The sequence below is a fragment of the Lemur catta genome, chromosome 2, assembly GCF_020740605.2.
Source record: "Lemur catta isolate mLemCat1 chromosome 2, mLemCat1.pri, whole genome shotgun sequence".
Taxonomy (NCBI): domain Eukaryota; kingdom Metazoa; phylum Chordata; class Mammalia; order Primates; family Lemuridae; genus Lemur; species Lemur catta.
This window is the reverse complement of record NC_059129.1, coordinates 104,622,472-104,647,622: the sequence shown is the minus strand read 5'-3', so window position 1 is coordinate 104,647,622 and position 25,151 is coordinate 104,622,472.

The window sequence follows — 25,151 nt, the reverse complement described above, 5'->3', positions numbered from 1 at the left end:
TCCCAGTCATAATGTTATTTATCCAATGCATCAGCACACACTGATCGTTCACAGCACACACATCAAGGAAAGAGTATTTTCTCAAGTAAACAAAAATTTTAATGATGATGTAGAAGGTTATTATATGCTTTAGAGGAAAAAATACATACATTTCACCATACCAAATGAACAACTATGTTAATAACCAAAGAACAATGTTTAGAGGGAAGATAGAAAAAAACTATACTCTGGATCATGGGTTTTCCTTCCTTCAACAGCTTAATTTAATTTCAGTGAGAAATGGTGATGTTGGCCTCTCTCCAAGACATTTTTTATTTACTCCTCCCTGATCTCTAAGAATCCTACCAGCCCCAGACAGAAGAGTTAGCAGGAGGGATTGATATGTTGGTGAAAAAGGAGACCATTTTAATTTTAATTTCTCACTTTTACACCCCCCCTTCAAAAAACAATTGTGTAATAAGTAAGTATAGATGAAATGCTGTGTCATGGTGCTATGGTTGGCATCATGATTGAGCAAAGATGAGGTTAAAACATGCTCTCTGTTGTGAGAAGCTTGTACTGTGGGGCCAAGCTTCTGAGGCATTGGGCCACCACTGGTATGCCATGACAAGGTTACCAGGAGGCTGTGAAACACTGAGCCCCCAGGCACCGGGGCAGTCATTTAGGCCTTGGAAAAGATGAGACCTCAAGAGAATAGCTTCAGCCATAAGCAATCTTATTTTGAGTTCCTTGGAGATTGCTCTGTCCCTGCTGGCACTTCCCGGGGTCCTCATTACCTGCTGAATGGCATTGAGGAAGTTCTTTAACAGACATCTATTTCTGAAGGCACCAAGGGTTTATGGACCGCTGCTGGAAGAATTTTTCATAGGTGCTCCATATTAGGTTGGGGGAGTTTCAATCTTGTCCTAATTTCTTGAGAGTTTTTTTTTTTATCATGAATGAACATGAAATTTTGTCAAATGCTTTTCCTACATCTATTTAGATGATCATATGGGCTTTCTTACTTGTTAATCTGGGGAATTATATGCATTAATTTTCAAAGATTCAATTTGCATTTCCTGGACAAAACCCTTTTGATCATGATATATTATTCTTTTTACATATTTTTGGACTCTATTTGCTAAAATTTATTTTAGAATTATTGTTTCTATATTTATGAGGGATATTGGTCTGTAGCTTTTGTTTCTTGTAATATCATCCTCTGGTTTTGGTGTTAATAGGGAAATGCAGTCCTTAAAAAAATAAGTTGGGAAGTATGTACTCATTTTCAGTTTTCTGGAAGAGTTAGAGTACAATTAATGTTATTTCTCTTTTTAATGATTGGTAGAATTATGCAGTGAAGACATTTAGGCCTGAAATTTTGTTTGTGAGAAGATCTTAAAATTTAATTAGGACTACTCTGGTGACTTTTTTCTTAAGTGAGCTTTGGTAAGTTTGGTAGTTTGTGTCTTTAAAGGATTTGACCACTTTATGTAAGTTGTTATATTCATTATTATAAAATTTTCCATATGTATTTCTTATTATCCTTTGAATGTCTATAGGATTTGATACCTCCTCTTCTTTTTGATATTGGTCATTTTGTCTATTCTTTTATTTTCCTGATCAGTTTGGCTAGAATTTTATTAATTCAGTTGACTTTCATAAGGATCAAACTTTTGAATTTACTTTCTCTACTGTTTTTCTTTATATTTTCTTTTCTTTTCTTTCTGACATAAAGAGAACCATGGAATATATTTTATTTTATCTTTATTATTATATATAATTACAGACATACCTTGTTTTTGTGTTATGCTTTATTGTGCTTTGCAGAGATTACATTTTTTACAAATTGAAGCTTTGTAGTAATCCTATGTCAAGCAAGTCTATAGGCACCATTTTTCCAAAAGCATGTGCTCACTTTATGTCTCTGTGTCACATTCTTATAATTCTCATCAAATTTTCAAAGTTGTTATTATATCTGTTATAGTGGTCTGTGATCAGTGATCTTTGATATTACCATTGTAATTGTTTTGGGGAATTCGTGCCCCTATAAGACAGTGAACTTAATCTATAAATGTGCGTGTCCCATCCAACTGTTCCACTGCCCAGCCCTTCCCCCATCTCTGTCCCTCTCCTTGGGCCTCCCTATTTCCTGAGGGACAACTATATTAAAATTAGGCCAATTAAAAACCCTACAACGGCCTCTAAGCATTTGAGTGAATGGAAGAGTTTCACATCTCTCACTTTAAATCAAAAGCTAGAAATGATTAAGCTTAGTGAGGAACGCATGTCAAAAGTCGCTGAAAGCTAGTCCTCTTGCACCAATTAGCCAAGTTGTGAATGCACAGGAAAAAGTCATGGATGAAATTAAAAGTGCTACTTCAGCGAACATATGAATGATAGGAAAACAAAACAGCCTTACTGTTGATATGGAGAAAGTTTTAGTGGTGTGGATAGAAGATCAAAGTAGCCACAACATTCCATTAAGCCAAAGCCTAATTCAGAACAAAGCCCTAATTCTGTTTGATTCTATAAGGCTAAAATAGGTGTGGAAGCTGCAGAAGAAAAGTTTGAAGCTATCAGAGCTTAGTTCATGAGGCCTAAGGAAAGAAGCCATCTCCATAACATAGAAGTGCAAGGTAAAGCAAGAAGTGCTGATGGAGAAGCTGCAGCAAGTTATCCAGAAGATCTAGTGAAGATCTTCAGTGAAGATGCTATACTAAACAACAGATTTTCAGTATAGACAAAACAACCTTATTTTGGAAGAAGATGCCATCTAGGATTTTCATAGCTGGAGGGGAGAAGTCAATGCCTGGCTTCAAAGATTTAAAGGACAGGCTGATTCTCTTATTAGGGGCTAATGCAGCTGGTGACTTCAAGTTAAAGTCAATACTCACCATTCTGAAAAATCCCAGGACACTTAAGAATTATGGTAAATATACTCTGCCAATGCTCTATAAATGAAACACTGAAGCCTGGATGACAGTACATCTGTTTACAGCAAGGTTTACTCAGTATTTTAAACCCACTGTTGAGACTTAGTGCTCAGAAACAAAAAATTCCTTTCAAAATATTACTGCTCATTGACAATACACTTGGTCACCCCAGAGCTCTGATGGAAATGCAAGGAGATTAATGTTGTCTTCATGTTTGCTAACACAACATCCATTCTGCAGCCTGCGCATCAAGGAGTAATTTAGACTTTCAAGTCTTATTTAAAAAACACATTTTGTAAGGTTATAGCGGCCATGGATAGTGATTCTTCTGATAGATCTGGGCAAAGTAAACTGAAACTTTCTGATGAAGAGTTATCATTCTAGATGTCATTAAGAACATTCATGATTCATGGTAGGAAGTCAAAATATAAACATTAACAGGAGTTTGGAAGAAGTCGAGTTCAACCTTCATGGATGACTTTGAGGGGTTCAAGACTTTAGTGGAGGAAGTCCCAGCAGATGTGGTAGAAATAGCAAGAGAACTACAGTTAGAAGTGGAACCTGGAGATGTTTCACAATTTTGTTTTCATATGTACTCCTAATGGTATTTCATATATAATTTGTCATACATTGTTCATATATTTTATTTTTGTCATTAAATTCTAGTTTACAGCATTAGAGATGAAACAACTAAAACCTATCTTGCCTAAGTTATATTGATTAAACTGAACACAGGCACATATATACACATACTTATTTAAAGTCATCATTACAAGACTGCTTCTCCTTTACAATAGAATTTTGAAATATTTTAATTCATTAATTATACTACATTTTAAGCACTGAACTAGACTCCAAGGAGACAAATACGGAATGACATGATTGACCCATAGGCCATCATCAATTCACAGAAAGGTAAGGTACGTAGGGGCTGAGCTAAGGCAGGGACAGAAATGACAGAGAAGAGCAGAGAGAAAGAAGCAGGGATTAAGAGTAGGATTACTGGGTCTTGACAACCAAAAGGATGTCCAGGAGGTTGTGGGATTCAGGAAGGGAAAGGAAGGATTCCATAATTGTTTGTATCAGTGAAAAAAAAATTGACATCTTCAATAAAAATTAAAATTAAATATATATAAATTATACATATGTTTATTATATATATATGTTTATATATTTATATATATGCTAGAGAAAAGCACTGCTCAGCTCCGTGAAGCCCTAAGCACTTCTTACAGGAACAGAGATTTCAGAAGACTAAGAATAGCATGATGTGCAAAAGGTCAACCATATCTACAGAACTAGGAAAAAAAAACCTCATTTTGAAAGGACAGAGCTAAACATTTCTGTGTAAACTTTGCGAGGCTGTTTCAAGGAGAGCTTGTGTTTGTGTACAGTAGACTCTAACTTCTAGTTAGCACATGAAAACTAAGTGTACTTATTGGAAGACTTTCCAAGGCTTGTAGAAGCACACTGGACTATAGGTTTGAAAATAGGCATACACTAAGGCAGCTTCAGATCAAGACATAGGAAACACAGCTGCTATCCTCAGCAGGGGAAGTACAGATAGGATGACTTCACCACTGTTGTAGGACAACTATAAACAAGTTACAACTTCCCCTTTGTCTTTGCCTCATTTTCTCCAGATATAAAGTCTTAGGAGGGAACATGTGATTAGCTAAGACTTGATCACACATCCTGTGTTCTGGTTGCCTCTGTAACAGAAATGGGGAAATTTTTCCTGCCAAGACCAGACCTAATGGAGACTCCTCCCAAAGCAGAAGGGAGATAAGATGCTAAACAGATTAAAAGAAAAAGTCTACTACAGACGCTGGCAAAGCCTCTCCAGTTTTCCTCTCCAGCCAATGGTGATCTGACTCCAAATCCTATCTCTCTAGAATTATGAATCCTATGGGTTTATTAAATAACCTCCTACTAGTTTAATCCAGGGGCATCTTCTGTTGCTTTAGACACTCTTGATAATCATAGCCTACTCTTTCTTTGTGAAAAAACCATCCTCATCTCTCAAGACATCATTTTTCTCCCGATTCTAGTTTCTCATTCTCTTTCAGACTTTCATTTATTTCTCTGATTGCTTCTTAATGACTGGTTTTCTCTACGGAGAAACCATCTTTGTTTCTTTCTTCTTCTGCCCTCCATATACTTTGAGTAACACCATTCACTTTTTAGATCTCACATTTTATACATAGGTAAATCCCAAATCAACATACTTCCTGCTTGGTCTCTTTCCTCGTAAGATTGAGATCAGAATTTAATGTTTACACCAAGAACTAGATGTGTCCATAACCAAACTAAATATATCCTCACAAAACTGTTTTTTCCCACTAACTTTTAATGTTTATATGTATATATATATGTATATATACCTATGGGTATATGTATTATTATTATTATTAATCAGTTATAAAATTGTCTTCCCTTACTTGTTCACCAACAAACTCAAGAAATTTCCCCCAATTCACTGGATGCATTGTCCTCTGGACCATAGTCTTCTATCATGCTAGCTGACATCAGTACCCACATGACCAAACACTCCAGAATCATGGTCTACCACACTCTACTCACATAGGCATATCTTTGACCATGTCACGAGTATAAAAATGCATTTTCCAAAATCATTCATTCAAATCTCCCATTCTCTGACTGTCCATTCCACCCAACTTTTTGTTCAACTGTTCTTATTTTGTTTTCTGACCACATGAGGAGTTCTTATCCAGTAATTCCTAAACTATTGACCAACCAGAGGCCCTCACCTCTCTTCAGTTCCATATTATATATCAGGTTTAGATTTTAAGCTCCATTATTTCACAAACCCTCTTGCTTTTATGCTAAATTCCCTTGACCATCTTTCTTTTTGGCACATGACTCAGAAAAACCAGTCTTAGAGCAACCTAACAATCCTCTTTTTCTGTACTAGGCACCAGCATAGGAACCAGTCAAAATGATTCCACTAAAATTTATGAACAATAAAATCAAATAAATCTTCAACAAAGCCCCCAGTTTTGTACATTATTTCAAACCAGTTCAACTTGATTCTTTCATCCAGCCTTATTTTCTGTAATCTGTAGTCTTTTAGATTTTCATACTAAAAAATGAAGGAGTTCTTATCATCTGGTTTATACTCTTAGCCCTAAGTTTCATCAATGTTCTAATGATCAGTGATCAAATAGGCAGATATATATGTAAGACAGTTTATAAGCTAAAAATCTCTTCACATATATTGATGATGCTATTATTATCATTATTACATTTACTGGTTTGTAGATTGAATGAATGGTAGGGCCATTTACTGAGGCAGAGAACACTAAGACTGAGTTTGGGAGTGGAGGTAGGAAATCATAAACCTTGAATAAATTCCGCAAGTGTATTACAGTTATACTCCTAATATTTAGTGCTCTTTTATCTCTGAAATTCATTCAGCTAATTAACAAAATACCAAAGACTATTTTGACAGATGCCTAGATGCATCAGCAATAGTTGCAGCATAATCCCTGATTAAATTCACCAAGTGTTTTTATCACTCAAAGCAAAAAGATCTTTGACCACAACTTAGATTTGAAATGAACATATTTCATTTTCACTAAGTATCAACGTGATGACTGGTCTATGTTCTAATATGTCTTGACAATTAAAAGGCAGAGTGTTATCTTCTCCCAAGATACATGGAAGTAGAATACTAATGATGCATACATCCATGACACTTAAATACTATTTCTCTTTGAAAATACTCAAAGTGCTTAACATACATTTATTGTCCTAAGAGCAAGAGTTAACAGAAAGTACTATTGATCACATTTAAAATATAAGGGAATTTAAGTACAAAGTATTCACTTGATTTATCCAAAGATACACAAAAAGCAATTGGTGGAACTCAGAAGAGAGCCCAGTTTCCCAGATTCCCAGCCTCTTCTACTGGTATTTTTCCCAAAGATCAAACTTCCTTTCATTATAATTGTCATTTAAGATGATTACTTAAGCTTTACATACTTTTTTCTTAAATTCTTCTTTTATTAAATGCAACTGGAAGAGATATCCTATTCTTGAGTAAGAAATAATTAATACTTTTCTCTTGACCTCTCACTCCACTCCATAAGAGAAATTCCTGCTTTTAGGCAGTAAAAAAATGATTATTTATTAATAACATGTTACGAAAGTTCAGTCTCCTCTTCATGTTTCCACTGCATTGTCTTTAGATACTTACGAAAATACCCATCAGGTGCTACTTCTGAACACAAGGATAAAACATAGCATCTGTACACCAGAGTTTTGAGAATCAGGCAGTCTCTTACCCATTATTTCCACTAGCTACAAATAGCAAGAAGGTGCTTAACATCAACTCTAAAATATTGTGGCTTATGCCTTTCATATAAGAGGTCCAGGGATAGACAGTGCAATTTTTCTGCTGTATCACTTTAAAAATGGCTGCTTCCAGACATTATTTGTTCACTCTACACAAGAAGAGAAAAGTAGGGAAAGCAGGCATCAGCAGACACTGGCAAAACAGTGTCACCTGGATACTCCTAGCTGCAAAGAGACTGGGAATTTGATGTTTAGCTGTTACTTAAGAGACAGGCAAAGGAGAAGGGGCATGAGAGGGATACTAAATGAGCAGACCCACTGTTTCTGCTTCACAATCTGTCTTCCACCTCTACCCTATTCGATCTTGCTTAGTCAAATTGAATAGCCAGCCACTGATTCAGAGGGGAAATTAGAAAGCAATGCTTTGGGGAGTATAACCTAGGAAGTTTTCCCAAATTAGTTCTTCTTAAGTATGGCCTCCACAAGTTCTCTCTGGCTCCCAGAGACATAAATTGATTTTTTTCAAAAAATAGGCACCCACAGAAGTTAAAATAATTAACAAAAGAGCTATACAAGTTATATCAAAAAGCTAAGAAAAGCTCTTATAATAGTAGCCAAGATATCTTAGGTTTGAAGTATATTTAGTTGCTGTTTCTGCTGTATGTTTTATACTCTTTCCTGTTGTGTGTGTATTTAACAATAGAGAGGCCCGTAAATAGCAAGGTACCAATCTATCCTCATGAGGATATTTGTATTCACACTTTGAAAATGACTTACTCCTTTTTTGTTTAGTCAGGACTTCCCTGCCTCTAGGAAAAATACTAAAGTCAAAACTACCTGGCATGCTCAGAATAATACAGAACAAAATTTGTGGCATTTGCTACATGACCTTGAGCAAGACTAAATTTTTCTGAACCATGTTTGTACCATCTAAAAACAGATCTTTATAAATATACCAGAAGGAGGCTATGAATGTCAAAGAACATTTGTCACTGTACATGCAAGAAGTTATTAGCAATGCATGATTTCATTCCCAGAGAATACTTTGGGAAACAGTGAAAAGTTCTGAGTGTGTGAAAAGGGAAGGCCACTTGCAAATGAGATTGCTCATTCTCCCTGAGCCAGCATCTGCCAAAGATGATGATGATGATGATGATGATAATTACAGTGAAAATTGCCATTAATTATCAATTCTTATTATTGACAATATTTGTCTATTATCATTATTATCACAGTTAACATAATTTCTGGGGCTTCCTTAAGTGTCAGGTACTTTGCTAAGAACATTAGATCCTTTGTTCCTCAAAAAAAACCCACATTACAGATGGAGAAATTAAGATTTGTATGATCAAATAATGAGCTTAAGATGTTGCTACTAATAAGTTGTGAATTTAAACCTGAATTTAAACCTACATTTGTTTTTGTATGGAGCATATTGCTACAGCCTAGGAAGGCATTATCAGTGAATGAGTGAATGAATAACCAAATATCTTATTATCAGAATCAGTACGCATAATTATAGGAGGGCTTTCTTTGGATTTTCTGGCAAATCATAATACAATTTTTCCCAATGAAAATTATTCACATATTGAATCATAGGAGTATAAACCTTCATAGAATATTTCTCATCTTTGTAAATGGTTATTTTAAAAAGATCTCAGAAACACTCCTTATAGTATTAAGTTTATGACCAATATAATGCTGTATTAGGTGTTTTAGAAAATAACAAAATATTTAGACTACCATAAAAAATCAAGCAAGATACAAAACTATTTATACAGAATAAGCCCAAACATGTAAAATATGTGAATACATGCTCAGAAAAATAAGTGTTAGAAGGGACTTGCCCAAGACCAGGAAAGCCAATTGGAGATGTGGCAGAAAGACCTCGCAGACTAGGAACATCAGCAAAGGCAGAGAATGAGCAGATACTGAGTGTACTGGAGGAAAGGAGAACACTCTGTTTTGTGTGCCCAGGGGCCTGTAAGCCTGTAAGTAAAAATAAGGTTTGAAATGCTGCTTGTAGTGAGATGATCGAGTTATGTAAATGCCAGACAAAGAACACCAAATTTTACTGTAAGAAATTTTGGAGGAGGTTGGAGAGAAGATGGTGATAGCACTTTTGGTTAAACTGAATTTCAAGACATTCAAGAGGAGACATCAAATGTCAATTGCAAAGGTGTATTTTAAACTCAATTGAGAGACTTGGGCTGAATAAAGAAATGTGTGTGCCACCTGTGTATGAGTGGATATGCCCTCAGGGAGGCAGTTTGGAGTAAGAACAGTGGAAGCCCAGAGCTGAGGCTTTTGGTATCACAACAGCTAATGGTCGAGTGGAGATAGGGTGGAAGGAAACCAGTCATGAAGCTGTTTAATAATCCAGGCAAGTGCCAATGAAGACCTGATCTGGCAAGAGGACAGTAGAACTGGAAAGAGAGGGAAGAATAAAAAGACACTTCTGTGATTATTTACTTTTTAAAATATAGACTGGTATATGAGTGACTGGTTTGTGTCTACGCCAGTAATTCCCAAAGTCTGCTGCCCATCACCATCACCATCACCTGGGGATGCTTTTATTAATGCAAATGCCCATCCTTCACTTTTCCCCAATCTTGTCCCCCAAAATCAGATTCAATAGGTTTGTGAAGAGATCAAGGAGCTGGTAACCACAAAGCTTTATAGTTGATATTAATGAGCATCCAGATGTGAGAACTGCTGGTCCAGGTGACCCATTTCAACCCCATTCCAGCTCAGTGACCTAAGTGACATTAACTGAAGTTGAAGATATTCAAAATCTTACTTTCCTTATCCAATCAGCAGATGAAAATGGTCAACATATGAGTGCTGCTCAAAGGCACTCAAGATTGATCCATTAAAGTTGCTTCGTGAATTTAAAACCAAAGTCTTGTATGGATAATTGATCTTCCTTAGTACATTGCTGTGTGAGAATGTGGTAACATCGGATAATTTTTTTTAATTTCAGAGTATTACAGAAGTACAAACGTTTTGGTTACATGAATTGCTTTTGTGCCATTTGAGTCAAAGTTATAAATGTGCACATCACCAAGATAGCGTGAATTGTACCCATTAGGTGTGAATTTTCTGACAACAGAAGTTGGAACGGGCCAAGGAGTAATCAGCTGATCAGGCAGTATCACAGGATGTGATGTGTAATCTGAAGAAAAATGTGCCACTGTTATGGGGAGGAGAGGACCACAGAAAATGTGTTGCTTGAAATGATAAAGTATAAGGCAGCCTACAAAACTTTCTACTCATAGCATTTTCATCAGAGAGAGCTATATCAACAACAAAACACAATAAAGTGAAGGTTAATATGCACAGAGCTGTACATTGTAGCATTATCTATTATAATGAGAAAGTAGAAACAACTTCGTGTCCAATGTTGGAGAAATAGTTAAATAAACTAAAATACCATCAACTTACTGGCTGGCTTTATATATATATATATATATATATATGTGTGTGTGTGTGTGTGTGTGTGTGTGTATAAAATAAGAAATGTGAGAAAATTAAAAATGATAACCAATAAAATTATTTGTGAGAAAATAGGACAGTGAAATAAAAAGCAGAAAACAAAATAGGATTATGGCAATTTTGTGTAACAACACTGTAGCTAGTAGAGATTAGAGCTGGGTAGGTTGGTGTGGGAGTATAGATAACATCTTCTATATTAATAAAAAAATGTTCAACTGCATATAGCAAGAAAAAATATAATAGTGGCTTTAACAAGCCAAACACTAATTTCCCTTTTATATAAAATAACCCATGAGGAAAACAGTCTAGAGCTGGTAAACTGCCTTCATACTAAAATCGAGAGCCTGGTTTCCTCTCTTTCTGCCACATCATTCCCAGAACATACCTTCCATTCTTAAGGTCAACTCCTGGCCCAAGATTATATCTAGAGCCCTAATTATTCTATGTTCCACTAGGGAAAAGAAAGGGAGGGAGAGGATAGCACAGCATCTCTTTTAATAAACATCTGGGAAGTCCCAAGAAATACTTCCACTTATATTTTGTTAGCCATAATTTTGTTACATGACCATACCTAGCTACCAATGAGGCTAGAAAATATAGTTTCTAGCAAGGCATATGGCCTCCCCAAGTCATTTCAGAGTTATATTGCTGAGCAAGAAGGAGTAAATGGTAGTTGGAGTACACAAATTTATCATACCGTCCCACTGAGAGCATTCTAGTCATTTTACATAAATTAGCTTCCTAACTCTCATAGAAAGTTCCAATCTATCACTAATCATGAAAGGTTTATGGAAACTGGGATACCATTTCCAGCAATATCCCTTGAGGTGTCCTGGAGGAAAGAACTTGAACTCAGCTCACTTTTGGTGTTCAGACATCTATACATTTGTTTCCTGGGTACCAAAAGGAAAAGAGTCTAGAAAACAGATCACAGTGGACAAAAGTAATTGAGCACTGCTGGGACTGATTTCAGGAACAGGGAAAAGCTGTGTGCATGCTGTGTATCCTGGCACCCATGTCCCCACTGTGGCCCTGAGTGTCTCTGCAAACTCTGGTAGGGAGAAAGCTAGGAGGGCAGAGAATGATCTGTGTGATTACCGGCTCAAACACCTTCGATGTAGGAGACCTGGGCCCAGTGGGCAATGTGTCAGTGCCCACCAATCGCCCCTCATCCTTAACACTTCAGTACCCACAGACCTGACCTTTAACTGTCAGAAATTGCACTTCTTGGCCTGAAGATATTCTCTTGCCTCCAGCATGTGGCAGTCAGAAAAGCCAGGGAATTAATGCCTCCTGGGAGGCTCTAGTCCCTGACTGGAGTTCCTGTATAAATATGTCAGCTTCTTCCCTCTGAAATATCTCTAATACTGTGCTAATCTCTGTCTTCCAGAGTCCTCCAAAGGCATTAAGCTCAGGTTGCCCATGATGTCTGCTGACTTGATAACATGGCCTATGTGGGCTGTCTTTCTTTCCAGTCTCTTTTTTTCTATTCCTTATTGATTGCCATGGGCCAAATATTTGTGCCCCCTCAAATTCATATGTTGAAACTCTACCCTCCAAATGATGGTATTTGAAGGTGGGGTCTTTGGGAGGTAATTACAATTAGATGAGGTCATAAGAATGGAGCTCTCATGAATGAGATGAGAGCTCTTGTGTGTGTGCAAAGAGAGCTTGCTTCTGGCTGTGGTCTACCACTAAGGAGACAACAAGAAGACAGTTGTCTATGAACCAGGAATCAGGCCCTCACCAGATACCAAATCTGTCAACTCCTCAATCTTGGACTTCCCAACCTCCAGAACTGTAAGAAATAAATTTCTGATGTTTATAAGCCATCCAGTCTATAATATTTTTGTCATAGCAGGCCAAACAGATTAAAACACCAATACTTCCTTTAACTTCCATGTAAATTACTTTTATTCAAATCTTTTATTCAGGGCCTGCTTATGGGAAACTCAAACTAAGACACCTTGTTTTGAGGTGCTGAGATAGTGCTTTGGGACCAGAGTGTGAAGAGAGCACTGGACATCCCAGTGCAGAGGCCAGTAGCAGTTTTCATGTGACAGAACTACTGCAAATCAATAGCGGGGAAGCCCAGACAATAGATCCCACAGAGGACAGAGCCTCAAGCAGATACTTCAAATATACATTTAAATCCCACCCCTGCCTCTTCTACCCATAAGCACACACACATGAAGACATACCACAATTCCAATGACTTCTAGAAGGAATAATTGGGAGATGAAAGAGCAAGGAAAGACTGGATTTTTGTTAACCCAGTGAATGCTGGGTTTTTGTGGTATCTCAACAAATGTGATACACTTTTTTTCTCATGGTTAAGATCTGAAAAATTCATGTATATGCACATGGTCAAAGATTGACATAACAATATGACCAAATTAACAGTTTTGTTTTGATTATTTCTTTCTTTATTCAAAATTTTCTTGACCATAAAATCCAACCTAAAGATAACTACTCTCACAATCTGTACATAGTATGAGGAAATACAATGTCTGCTATTTACATTTGAGAAATGACAGCAACTTCATGGAATCTGAAGGGCAACTTATGTCTGGGTTGAGCAGACATAACCACTCTGTGCATTGAGTGAATGTCTTCCTCCCTTGCTTAGGCACCTGTACATCCTCCAGTGTGAAATGAGCTCCAGCAGTTACAAACACTCAAGTCAGAGCTCTCACACCTGAGGGAGGAGGGTCTGTGTTTCTTAGACAGTGACCTCCTACAGGGCTGGCTTCGTGGACATGAAATCTGAGACCTGCAAATTATGTAAATAGTCCTGAACTCCCATGGAAGACTACGAAAGCTCCAGGTTATGATGCTTTACACCATATACAATACACAGTTATGTGTTGGAGGAATGAAGCCCAAGAAAGAGCCCAGCTGAAGTTAGTAGGAAAGAAGTTAGAGCAAAGCAAAAAGTGTAGCTCTAAAATGATGTGGACACCCTGACACTTTCCATACAGGACCTCCCACATTCCTCTGCCTCACTGTGCAAAAAGCATGCAGGGTGTCATCACTTAAGAGGTAATGGGTAAACTATTAGCAGAATCCACAAGAAACCAAGATATATGCTCATTATATAGATTCCCAGGAACACTTGCATTAAGTAAAATACAAATGAGTTTTAGTTATAGTAACCCATTTTTCAGAAATTATGTTCTTTTCCAGTCCGACCTACTCTTTTTGGTGAAAGGAATGTTGTATTGGTTTCATACCAGATGCTTTATTCATCATACATTTGTTTCAGTCTCCCTATGCTGGACAGAACTAAAAAGTCTTATGAGGATGGATCAGGGATCTATTCATTCATTCATCCATTTATTCATCCATTCATTCGTATGTCAACGAAACCTTGTTGAATGCTCTACTAGGTGTTCAGCCATATTTCTAGAATGAAAATTTGACCTTTGTAAGGATTTTGGTAAAGTGAATCAGAATATGATTTGGAACTAGATAAAATTTTTAAAATAATATCTGCCACAAGGTTTTAAAATGATTTATTACCTTACTGGTTACCAGGCAAAAAATCATTGCAGAAGCTCTTGACATTTACTATTAAACAACATGGACTAACCAGGGATGATCATGCAAGTGCTTGTGGCTTTGATTTCAAGGGCTTCATGATTCTTTCACAGGTGGTTAAAACTAATGATTTAGCTCATGATGCAAAAAAGTATTTAATTGCTTATGTGCATTAGTCATGAAATCTTAATTTCTGTGTAGACATAATTTTACCTTAGGTCACTACATTTAAAACACTAACTAAAAAATAAAGGTAAAATTAACCTCTTTAACTGAAAATAAACAAGGTATTTTTTTCAAATGTAGATTTACTGGTTAAATGCATCATACGATATTTGTAATTCTCATATAGGCAATTATTAGTGGGTCTTCATTATTGGCAAACTAAGAGGAATTTATGCTACTGGAATTCTTTCTACACATTTGTGTATACTTCTAATGTTGAAAATAGATCTAACAGTAAAATGTTTGTTTTATTAAAAAATAAAATAAACATACAGTTCTAAATGTTTATTTTAACTTATATTCCCATGCTAATTTCCCCAAACAAATTGTGTTTCTCATGAGAATCTTATTTGAGATTGTTTTGAAGCGTTTGGGATCTAAATACAAGCAAAACATGTGTTATCCATTGACATCTAGAGATCTCCAAAAACTATAGCATGACAGGAGTCAAGAAAACAACCCTGACTGAAGAAGGTCCAGCCTAATTTCACTACAGCACTGGATGTAAAAGTGGCCTTGGGAAGTTGCCTCACATTTCACAGTCCCAGTTTCTTCATCTGTGAATCGGAATAATCGTATCTACTGTAAAGATTATATTTTGGCATTCATGAATACTATTTAGAGAACTAATTTTATCAGTAACCCCTGATAATAGTAATGGAAAAGAAAGTATACATGAAATCCAATTGTGAGAATAAAATCAAATAAACAGTAGTGATTAATAAACCACTGTATACAGCAGTCCCCCCTTACCTGCAAGGGATACATTCCAAGACTCCCCAGTGGATGCCTGAAACTGAGGGTAGTGCTGAACCCTATATATACCATGTTTAACTTATAAATTAGGCACAGTAAGAGATTAGCAACAATAATAAAATAGAATAATTATAACAATATATGGGAATGTGGTCTTTCCCTCTCAAAACATCTTATTGTACTGTACTCACCCTTCTTGTGATGATGTGAGATGACAAAATGCCTACGTGATGAGATGAAGTGAGGTGAATGATATAGACACTGTGAAATAGCATTAGGCTACCACTGACCTTCTGATGACACAGCAGAAGGATCATCTGCTTCGGGTGATCCTGGATCATCCAGCCATGATGATGTCATGGTTCGATATTAGGAGCAGGCGATGTTAATGGCTAGTAAGCAGGATGTGTCTACGGCATGGATACGCAGGACAAAGGGTGATTCACGTCCTGGGTGGGAGAGAGTGAAATGGTGTAAGGTATATATCAATCATCATGATACTCAGAACCACATGCAATTTAAAACTTATGAACTGTTTATTTCTGGAATTTTTCACTTAATATTTTTGGACTGAGGTTGATGGAGGGTAACTGAAACCATGGAAAGCAAAACTGTGGATAAGGGAGAACTACTTATTATATTCATGTAATTAGGTTTTATTACATTTTAAAAAGAAAACGAAGTATTTTCAGAGTCCAGATTGATGTATATATGTATGCATTTCATCACAATGTTATTTCTGAGATATTTGAAATAAAAGATACAGTGCTCTCCTGGTGCAGGAATGGGAACAACTATGTCTCATGGGTCTCTCTTAATCCATTTTCTGCCATTGGTGTTACATTTTTTAAAAGGTGGCATTTATGTAAGAAGAGATTCAAATTCATCCATCTGGGATGCAGTATAAGGCATGACAGGGGCTGAACTAATATTAAGCTAGTTTGAATACTCAAAATTAACATTTGTCTCAGAAATGTTTATTGAATTGTGGCTTGGAAACCAATCCTCCCAGAACCAGAGATCCTCATGTAAAATATCTCTTCCCATTAGTTGTTTCCAAATCATCATGGGTGAAAAAGGAAGTTGAACAATTTCTTCAATCTCCCAACCCCCAAGAACATTATTTGCCTCTATGCAGTATAGATGATTAAATGGTCAGGATGCTCAGAGTAAATTAATCTCCATCTATCCCCACTTCTGCATATTTTGGAAAGTAATGATATTCAAAGAGATTGAGTACTAAAGCAGTAATTCAATTCAGTCCTGTCTTAAGATCTATGCAATAATAATGTTTTGAGAGTGTTTTCTGGAATAATTCAGGGAGGATTTGATCAGAGACCTTTCAATCATTCTTCCTTTTTATTATACTTTTCCTAATACCATGGAAAGTAGGTTACAGTAAAATAGATATCATAAGATAACATATTTACTTCAAATGTATGCCCTCCCCCTACAATTTTTAAATAACTGTAGTATTTTAAATAAACAAAGATTCATTGCTTCCTCATTGCACGTTGCTCAAATCAAATTGTCAGGAAATTAGTCTATTAATTCCTTAAAATGAGGACTGCTCCTCCTGTTTTGTACATTATATAAACTCAAAAATTATATTTGGGTTAGACTATTCTATATCAAAAATGAGAACAGGATATACTTCAGGTAACCTGAAGTATATCCAGACAACTCATTTTCAACCCTTTCCATTAGTAACTTCTGATACTGATGATAAGAAATAAAGTATGCAGCACTTATAATATGAAACCATCTTTGGAAGAAATTATTGTAATATCTAATTTAAAAAATAACTTATTATAATTATACCAAAACATACTGTAAAAAGAACAATATGAACACTGTGCCAAGAGATCTGAATAAAATGTAAATAAGAATTACCAATGCAAATGAAGCATGGAATAATTAGAAATATATAAAGCAAATATTTGGATATCAAAAATGTCCACAATTTAATCTTTTTATTTCAATACAAATATTTGGCATGATTTAGATTAACCATTTTATACTAAGTGGGTCTTACAGTTTATTCTTAGGTATTTGGCACCACAATATTAAAAACTTTTAGGGCAAAATACTAGCTCAATTTTAGAATCAAATTATTTTTGAAACTGTAGAACTTAAAACAAAAGTCCCTTTGGAAGCAGAAAAAAGAATACTACTAAATTCTGCTTTTGGGTTATAGTTCATGATAGGAAACATGTGGAAAAACTGGAACAAAAAAGTAAAAATATCCTTATTTGTTCTATTCATATTTGATTTTTTGTAAATTTTTATTTTTATCTGACTCCTAGCACCATGTAATCATAGCTTGGAATAAATGTTGCACAGACAAATCCCCAATAAGTTTTTATCGCTTTCTCTCTTGTGTATATATGCATTAATCAATATATCATTATCAAATAATACGCTAATAAGCAAATGTAAGGTTACTGAAAACTTTGTTATTTTTTAAGTTTATTATTATTGACCAAACCTGAAAAATAAAATCCAGATAGTAGAACAAAAAAATGTTATCTTTTATAGTCTACAATATTCAAATCAGTAATTCATTATCAGCCTAACTCATATGTGCATATTAGCCAGTTTCAATTAGAAGAATAATAGTTTTGTTTTCAATTTTATTGCAAAACCCATATAGATTTTCAAGAGGTACTTCCCTACATAACTACCTATCTACAGGTAATTATGAACATGCGAATATGTTAGTTACTTTGCTGTTTTTTGCTTTCTTTTTTGGTCATGATTTATCTTTCTATTCTCTTACTTTCTATATCATACGGAAAAAAAAACATGCTTGCCATAAATTAGGAAGTTCAAAGTAAAGTTCCAGAATCAAGTTTGCAGTCTGTTTTTCAGGACCAACAATACTTGGAAGTGAGGAATGTTAGCATTGTAGGTTCTTAGGAAATTCTCTCAGATACCTACTCCCAGTTTAGAACTGAGTCAACACCCAGAGTCAGGAACGGACTTAGGTGTGTGGTAGAAGGTGGGAGGAGCAGACACCCACCAGGTGACTTTGCTAGAGCCACTCATCTCCTCCTTTCAGTCTCCTTCATGGAGTAAAACCCTCACACCTTCTGCCACTTCTGGAAGTTTTTGAGTAAATGTGTTACTAAGAATGTGGCTACTACTTCCTACCTCTTATATCCTTCCTGTTCTCCTTTGTCCTACTCTCACTGCCACCACCATATAAAAATTGGTCTGGACTAGCTCTGAAGAAGGGAGAGGTATATTTATTAAGGTTCCTCAAAGATTAAATTAGTTATGCTGTTGACATAGTCTCAAGCCCTCACTCACAATCTGGGTGGAAAAGAAACATTCCATGTCAACATGAGCAACAACGCTCAGAAAAAGTGTGGCAGGATTTAGATCAAAGAGCTGCAAATCATTGATTTGAGGAGTTAATGGAGATACGTGTTTCACTATGCTGTTCAGAAAGATCCTCCTGCAGTGTTTCATGCCACTAATTTGGGTTTACATGTAGCATGACACAAGCAAATGTAAAATCTTCACATGATTTAATAAGATTTTGGGTATTTACCCCCATGGATGCAACAACAAAACTTACATTTATGTTATTTTTTAGCTGCCCCCTCCAACACATATACAACATCCTGATCTCAGATGTGGCATTCATTAAATAAAAGTAATGTCAGTTGGCTCAATCCATTTCAGCTACTCTTTACGAGTCATGTGAAGCAGAAGCACGTATGCTGTTACAACAATGGATTAAGGGACAGTGTAGTGTCTGGTGTCTTCTGACTTTATGTCATCAAGTCATTCATCTAAAAAAACATGAATAAGCTTGTAAATCAAGACTTTTCAGCAACCTCTGTGGATTTCATTGTGCTTCATCAGGTTCAAGTTTCCCATGAAAGTATATAACGAGAGCTGCATTTTACTTAATGTTTAATAGTCACTTGATTATTGTTTCTCTCAAGGGATAATTGCTGTCTCACAGGTCATTTTATAGTTTGTATAATCCAAATATATCCTTCTCTTTGGTGGTGCTTTTTCCTATAGTCATCTGCTTCTCTTTAAAATGGAATTTATCTGTACTTTTGCCTAACTTCCTTGGTGAAAGACCTCTTTTGGGTTTCTGTATCTATGTCCAGATACTGAATAAATGTGTGCTGGATCTATACCTTACAACACAATTTAAATCATTTTTTGTTAAGGCCAATTCTTTAAAATATTGAAGTAGTTAAAGCAATTAAACAATGTTAGTTGATACCCATGTCTCAGCATCTTGGTTTTCAGATGATAAGATAAAGCTTACCTGTTTGAGCTATTGCTTTTGCAAAACTCTAAAACCATCTGATATTCATTTTAACAGTGCATAAATCATAGCAACATACATAAATCAAAGCAATGTTTTTAATTTAAGACTTCAAGAGCCAAGAGAGATAAGCTGATCTTAAAAGATTCAAATAAATGAGGGAAACAGATGTCAGAGACTTTGTATTTCAGGTTTTTTTCTCTGTAAGAATGTTAATTTTTCTGATTGGTCTTAAAGCCCCAAGAAAGCCAAAGCTGCATGCCATACCTTGTCATATTCAGTGCCCCGGTCACCTAGAATTAAAGCAAAGAAGCAGAGTTAAAATGAGAGCAATACAGGGTGAATGAGTGATGAGAAACATTACATTTCAATGCCCCATTTAAAATGCCCAAGAATATAGACCTACTTCATTTGGGTTTCCTTCAAGAACGATTTAATCAGTTGCTTTAGAAAACAAAGTATAAACACACTACTTTCAAATTGCTTGCATGTGTTATAATGTATCAGAGATGCACTAGTATTTTACTTGAGATGGCAATAATAGTGTGTTGGGAAAAAAACACTGGAATATAAATCAGGAGATGTAGGTTCTTATATTTGCTCTTCTGCTACATTAACTATATCCCTCAGATAAGTCAGTTAACATCTCTTTTTTTATTTCCTTAGCTCTTAAATTAGGATAATAACATTTCTTTTAACCAATTAGGATGGATGCTGTGAGAATCAAAGAAGTCTTTAAAAAAGTTTAGAAAAAGTAAAATTTATGTAATAAATATGATTTTTAATATGAAATCCATTTTGGCAAAGAGGATAAATTCTGGACATATAGAATTTTAGGAACCCATGGGGACAGCCAGATGGTTATGTAGCCTGGAACTCAGGGGAGAAGTCTGAGTGAAATAGAGGTTCTCAGGTCCTCAATGAAGCTGCAGTCATCAGAGTGGGTGAATGATCCAAGGAGAGCGGGCAGTGCCATGCCTAGTATATTTGTCATGCACAGAAGTCAGTTTTTTAAACTTTTTATTTTAAAATAATTATATATTCTCAGGAAATTGGGAAGATAGTACAGAGAGGTCCTATATACCCATCACCCAGTTTCTCCCAATGGTTATATTGCATAACTGTAGTACAAATCAAAACCAGGCCATTGACATATGTACAAGAAATGTGGAGGAAGGAAATTCCAGAGCCTGTAAACAGGTGGAAAACCATACCATGCTCGTGGATCAGAAGAATCAACATTGTTAAAATGTCTATACTATCCAAAGTAATCTACAGATTCAATGCAATACCCATTAAATTACCAACATCATTTTTCACAGATATAGAAAAAATAATTTTACACTTTGTATGGAACCAGAGAATACCCCATTTAGCGAAAGCAATTTTAAGCAATAAGAACAAAATGGGAGGTATTAATTTACCAAATTTCAAACTATACTACAAGGCTGTGGTTATTAAATCATCTTGGTATTGGCACAAGAAAAGGGACACAGACCAGTGGAACAGAACTGAGAATCCAGATGTAAAACCATCCTCATATAGCCATGTAATCTTTGACAAAGCAGACAAAAACATACAATGGGGAAAAGATGCCTTATTCAATAAATGGTGCTGGGAAAACTGGATAGCCACTTGTAGAAGACTGAAACAAGACCCGCATCTTTCACCTCTCACAAAAATCAAACCATGGTGGATAACAGACTTAAACCTTAGGTGTGAACTATTAGAATTCTAGAATAAAATGCGGGAAAAACTCTTATAGACATTGGCCTAGGCAAAGAATTTATGAAGAAGACCCCAAAGGCAATCACAGCAACAACAAAAATAAATAAATGGGACCTGATTAAATTAAAAAGCTTCTGCACAGCCAAAGAAATGGTCAGGAGAGCAAACACACAACCTACAGAATGGGAAAAAATTTTCACATGCTACACATCCAATAAAGGGCTGATAACAAGAATCTATTTAGAACTCAGGAAAATCAGCAAGAAAAAATCGAACAACCCTATCAAAACGTGGGCAATGGACATGAATAGAAATTTTTCAAAAGAAGACAGAAGTATGGCCAACAAACACATGAAAAAAAGCTCAACATCTCTAATCATCAGGGAAATGCAAATCAAAACCACAATGAGATATCACTTATCTCCAGTGAGAATGGCCTTTATCAAAAAAGTCCCAAGACAATAAATGTTGGCGTGGATGCAGATAGACAGGAACACTCATACACTGCTGGTGGGACTGCAAACTAGTGCAACCTCTGTGGAAAGCAATATGGAGATACCTTAAACAGATACAAGTAGACCTACCATTTGATCCAGCAATCCCATTACTGGGCATCTACCCAAAAGAACAAAAGACATTCTATAAAAAAGACATCTGCACTTGAATGTTTATGGCAGCACAATTCACAATTGCAAAGATGTGGAAACAACCCAAGTGCCCATCAATATATGAGTGGATTAATAAAATTTGGTATATATATATATATATATATATATATATATATATATATATATATACCATGGAGTTCTACTCAGCTATAAGAAATAATGGTGATATACCACCTCTTATATTTTCCTGGATAGAGCTGGAACCCATTCTACTAAGTGAAGTATCCCAAGAATGGAAAAATAAGCACCACATGTACTCACCATCAAATTGGTTTCACTGCTCATCACCTAAGAGCACATTTAGGAGTAACATTATTCAGGTGTTAGGCAGATGTGGGGGGGAGATGGGTGTATACATAAATAACGAGTGCAATGCGCACCGTCTGGGGGATGGACACGCTTGAAGCTCTGATTCGGGGGGTGGGGGTAAGGGCAATATATGTAACCTAAACTTTTATACCCCCATATGCTGAAATTAAAAAAAAAAAGTAAAACCATAAAAAAAAGAAATGGGCATAGTTCTAGATCACTTTATTACACCTGGAGATTTGTGTAACCACCATCACTATCAAGATAGAAAACTATCCCATCACCATGAGGATTTTTCTTGTGCTTCTGCTTGAGAGCTCTGAGGCCATACCTGCCCAACACTTTTTTCAGTATGTTAATCAGCCAGTGAGCATTTACTTCTTGCGGAATGGAGGTGAGCCTAGCACAAACGCTGATGTTCTTTCTAAGAGATGAAACTAATGGTTCATTGTGAGGTCTATCAGGTGTGACCAATCATCAAGAGTCTCGGAAGTCAGGCTCCAAATTCAGAAATTTGAAGAGAAAGGACTTTAAAGCGAAAAATTCAGCTTAATATTAAAAGGAAGAGAGACAGAAAGAAGAATTAAAACTCTCTCTCTTTCTCTTTCTTCTCTCGCTCAACCTTTCTCATTCTTTCTCTCTCTCACACACACAAACACACATACACATTCATGCATTCACTAAAACCACAAGTTATAAGTAATTTCTCCTTTTAACAATTCTCAGGAGAGGCTGAGCACAGGAACATTCAATTAAATCATATACACTCTTTCCTAAGGCCTGATATCACTAACTCTGAATAAAAATTATTAATTATTTCCCTTAAGTTGTCCAAATCTTATGACTTTCAATCATCAAGACAAAAAAAAAAAAAAAACCATTGGGCAAATTTATCTGAACTTCCTGCCTTTGCACAAAGATTATACTTTATTTCCCTGATTCTACTCCTGCATTCTGTATAGACTATTCTTCAAAAACCAGCCAGAGTTATCATACAAAAATGTAAATCAGACTACAATACTTCAATTTCGAAACTCTTCAGTTGATCCCCATTGTGCTTGAAATAAAATCCATGTGCCCAGATCTCCCTTCAGGAATGAAGGATTTATCTCACCTGAAGCTGGGAATGCTGTCAAGTCAGCCCTCAGGTATTAGCCTTCCTGGTTGAAGAAAATTGCTTCTCCCAAGGTCATGCTTCCCCTCAGAAGCAGCCCTTATCCAGTGAGTGATCAACATTGCAATATGACTCAGGACAAGTGTAAAGGGCCATCCCAGCTCCAAAGCTCCCTTGGAGTTGGCTGACACCTTTGTTGGACTAAAGTGCAGCTCATTTTCTCCCCTTGCCCCACCTGCGTCCCCGCCTTCCAAAGTCCATGCTGACAGCACTACCTAATAAATGTCCCACATGAATTTCTACCTCAGGGTGCCAACTGCATCCTGAGAATTCAACCCTGTACCGTGACCATGGCCTACATGGATCTACATAATCTGGGCTCTGTCTTTCCAGTTTACCTCATTTCACTGCCCCCTTGATCAATACTAGACACAATACTTTCTTTTGATTCCTTAACCGCAACCCCTCTCCCCCTTGAAGACCTCTGCATTTTCATTTCCCTCTGCTGGGGCACTCTCTGGGCTCTTTACTGTCTGGAGGCATCAGTTCTTCAACATCCTTTCCAGACCACCCTAACTCTACTAATGCCCAGAAAATTCTCCTGTAGCCACTCTTTCTTTTTTCCCTTCATTGATTTTAACACTAAAATGATCTTGATTGTCCCCTTCTACTTGAATAGAAGCTCAGGAAGGCAGGGACCTGGTCTATTTGGTTCAACATCGTATTCATAGTGACTAGAAGAATACTTACTATATAAGAAGAGATCATTAAATATCTGCTAAATGAATGGAATACTCATTAATGCCTCAGGAATAAATTTTATTTTTATGACATCTTAAGAGAACTTTGTTTCTAATGTAAGTTTTATAAGTGTTATGATAGCGGAATCAGTAACACACCACATCACACACACAAACCATTTCAATGTTAGTCTACTGTAAACAAGTTTCCTTCAAACTGTACAGCAGTTTAAGTGGTGAAAATTTGAATTTGACTGATTAAACTTTACTCATGTATTTAGTATTCTTTTGCAGTTATTGGGCCTTTTCAAAGGCTTTGCAATCATTTTAAAACTCATTTACTATAAGGACATTACTTCTCCTGGTTGTATTATTATGGAAAACTGATGTCCTTCAATAGGTAGAAACCAGGTGCCGTAGCCACTTCTTTTCTCAAGTGAAGGGATTATGCAAGACTGACAGACAAGCATGACCCCTGACCAAGAGAAAATGTGATAAAACTAGAGAGGCAGAGGACATAGAAGCATGCTGCAGAATGAAATACGTAAGAGGCTGCAAGGATTCACATGTGAGTTCACTTATGCAAATGACTCTCAATGAATCGGAGCAATTGCTCAGAGATAGTCCGATTTAAAGTGAAAGGTAGAGCATGCCCATAAATTCTACAAAATATGCATCTTAGAACTTTCCCAGGGCCTGGACCAAATAACAAATGCATAAATTTTAGATGACTACAGATGTATTTTGCTATCAGGAACCTAATATCCAAATACACTTTGAAGTTCCTGGGACTCATTTGTGTCCACATATTCTTTAATCTAGTGCTCCATTTTTGTGCATACCAACACCTGGCTCTGGCAAGAAACCAGAAATAATATTCAAAGCAATTCTGTGCCATCAGTACTGAGTACAAACAGCTTAGTGATGGATATTTTACTTATGTTACTCCAAGTTTGAGTTGCAAAAGGCTGAATAAATCATCCCAACCTCAATATACTAACATCCTTCAAGAAGATTAATTTATTTTGCAACAGAAACATCTTCCTGAAA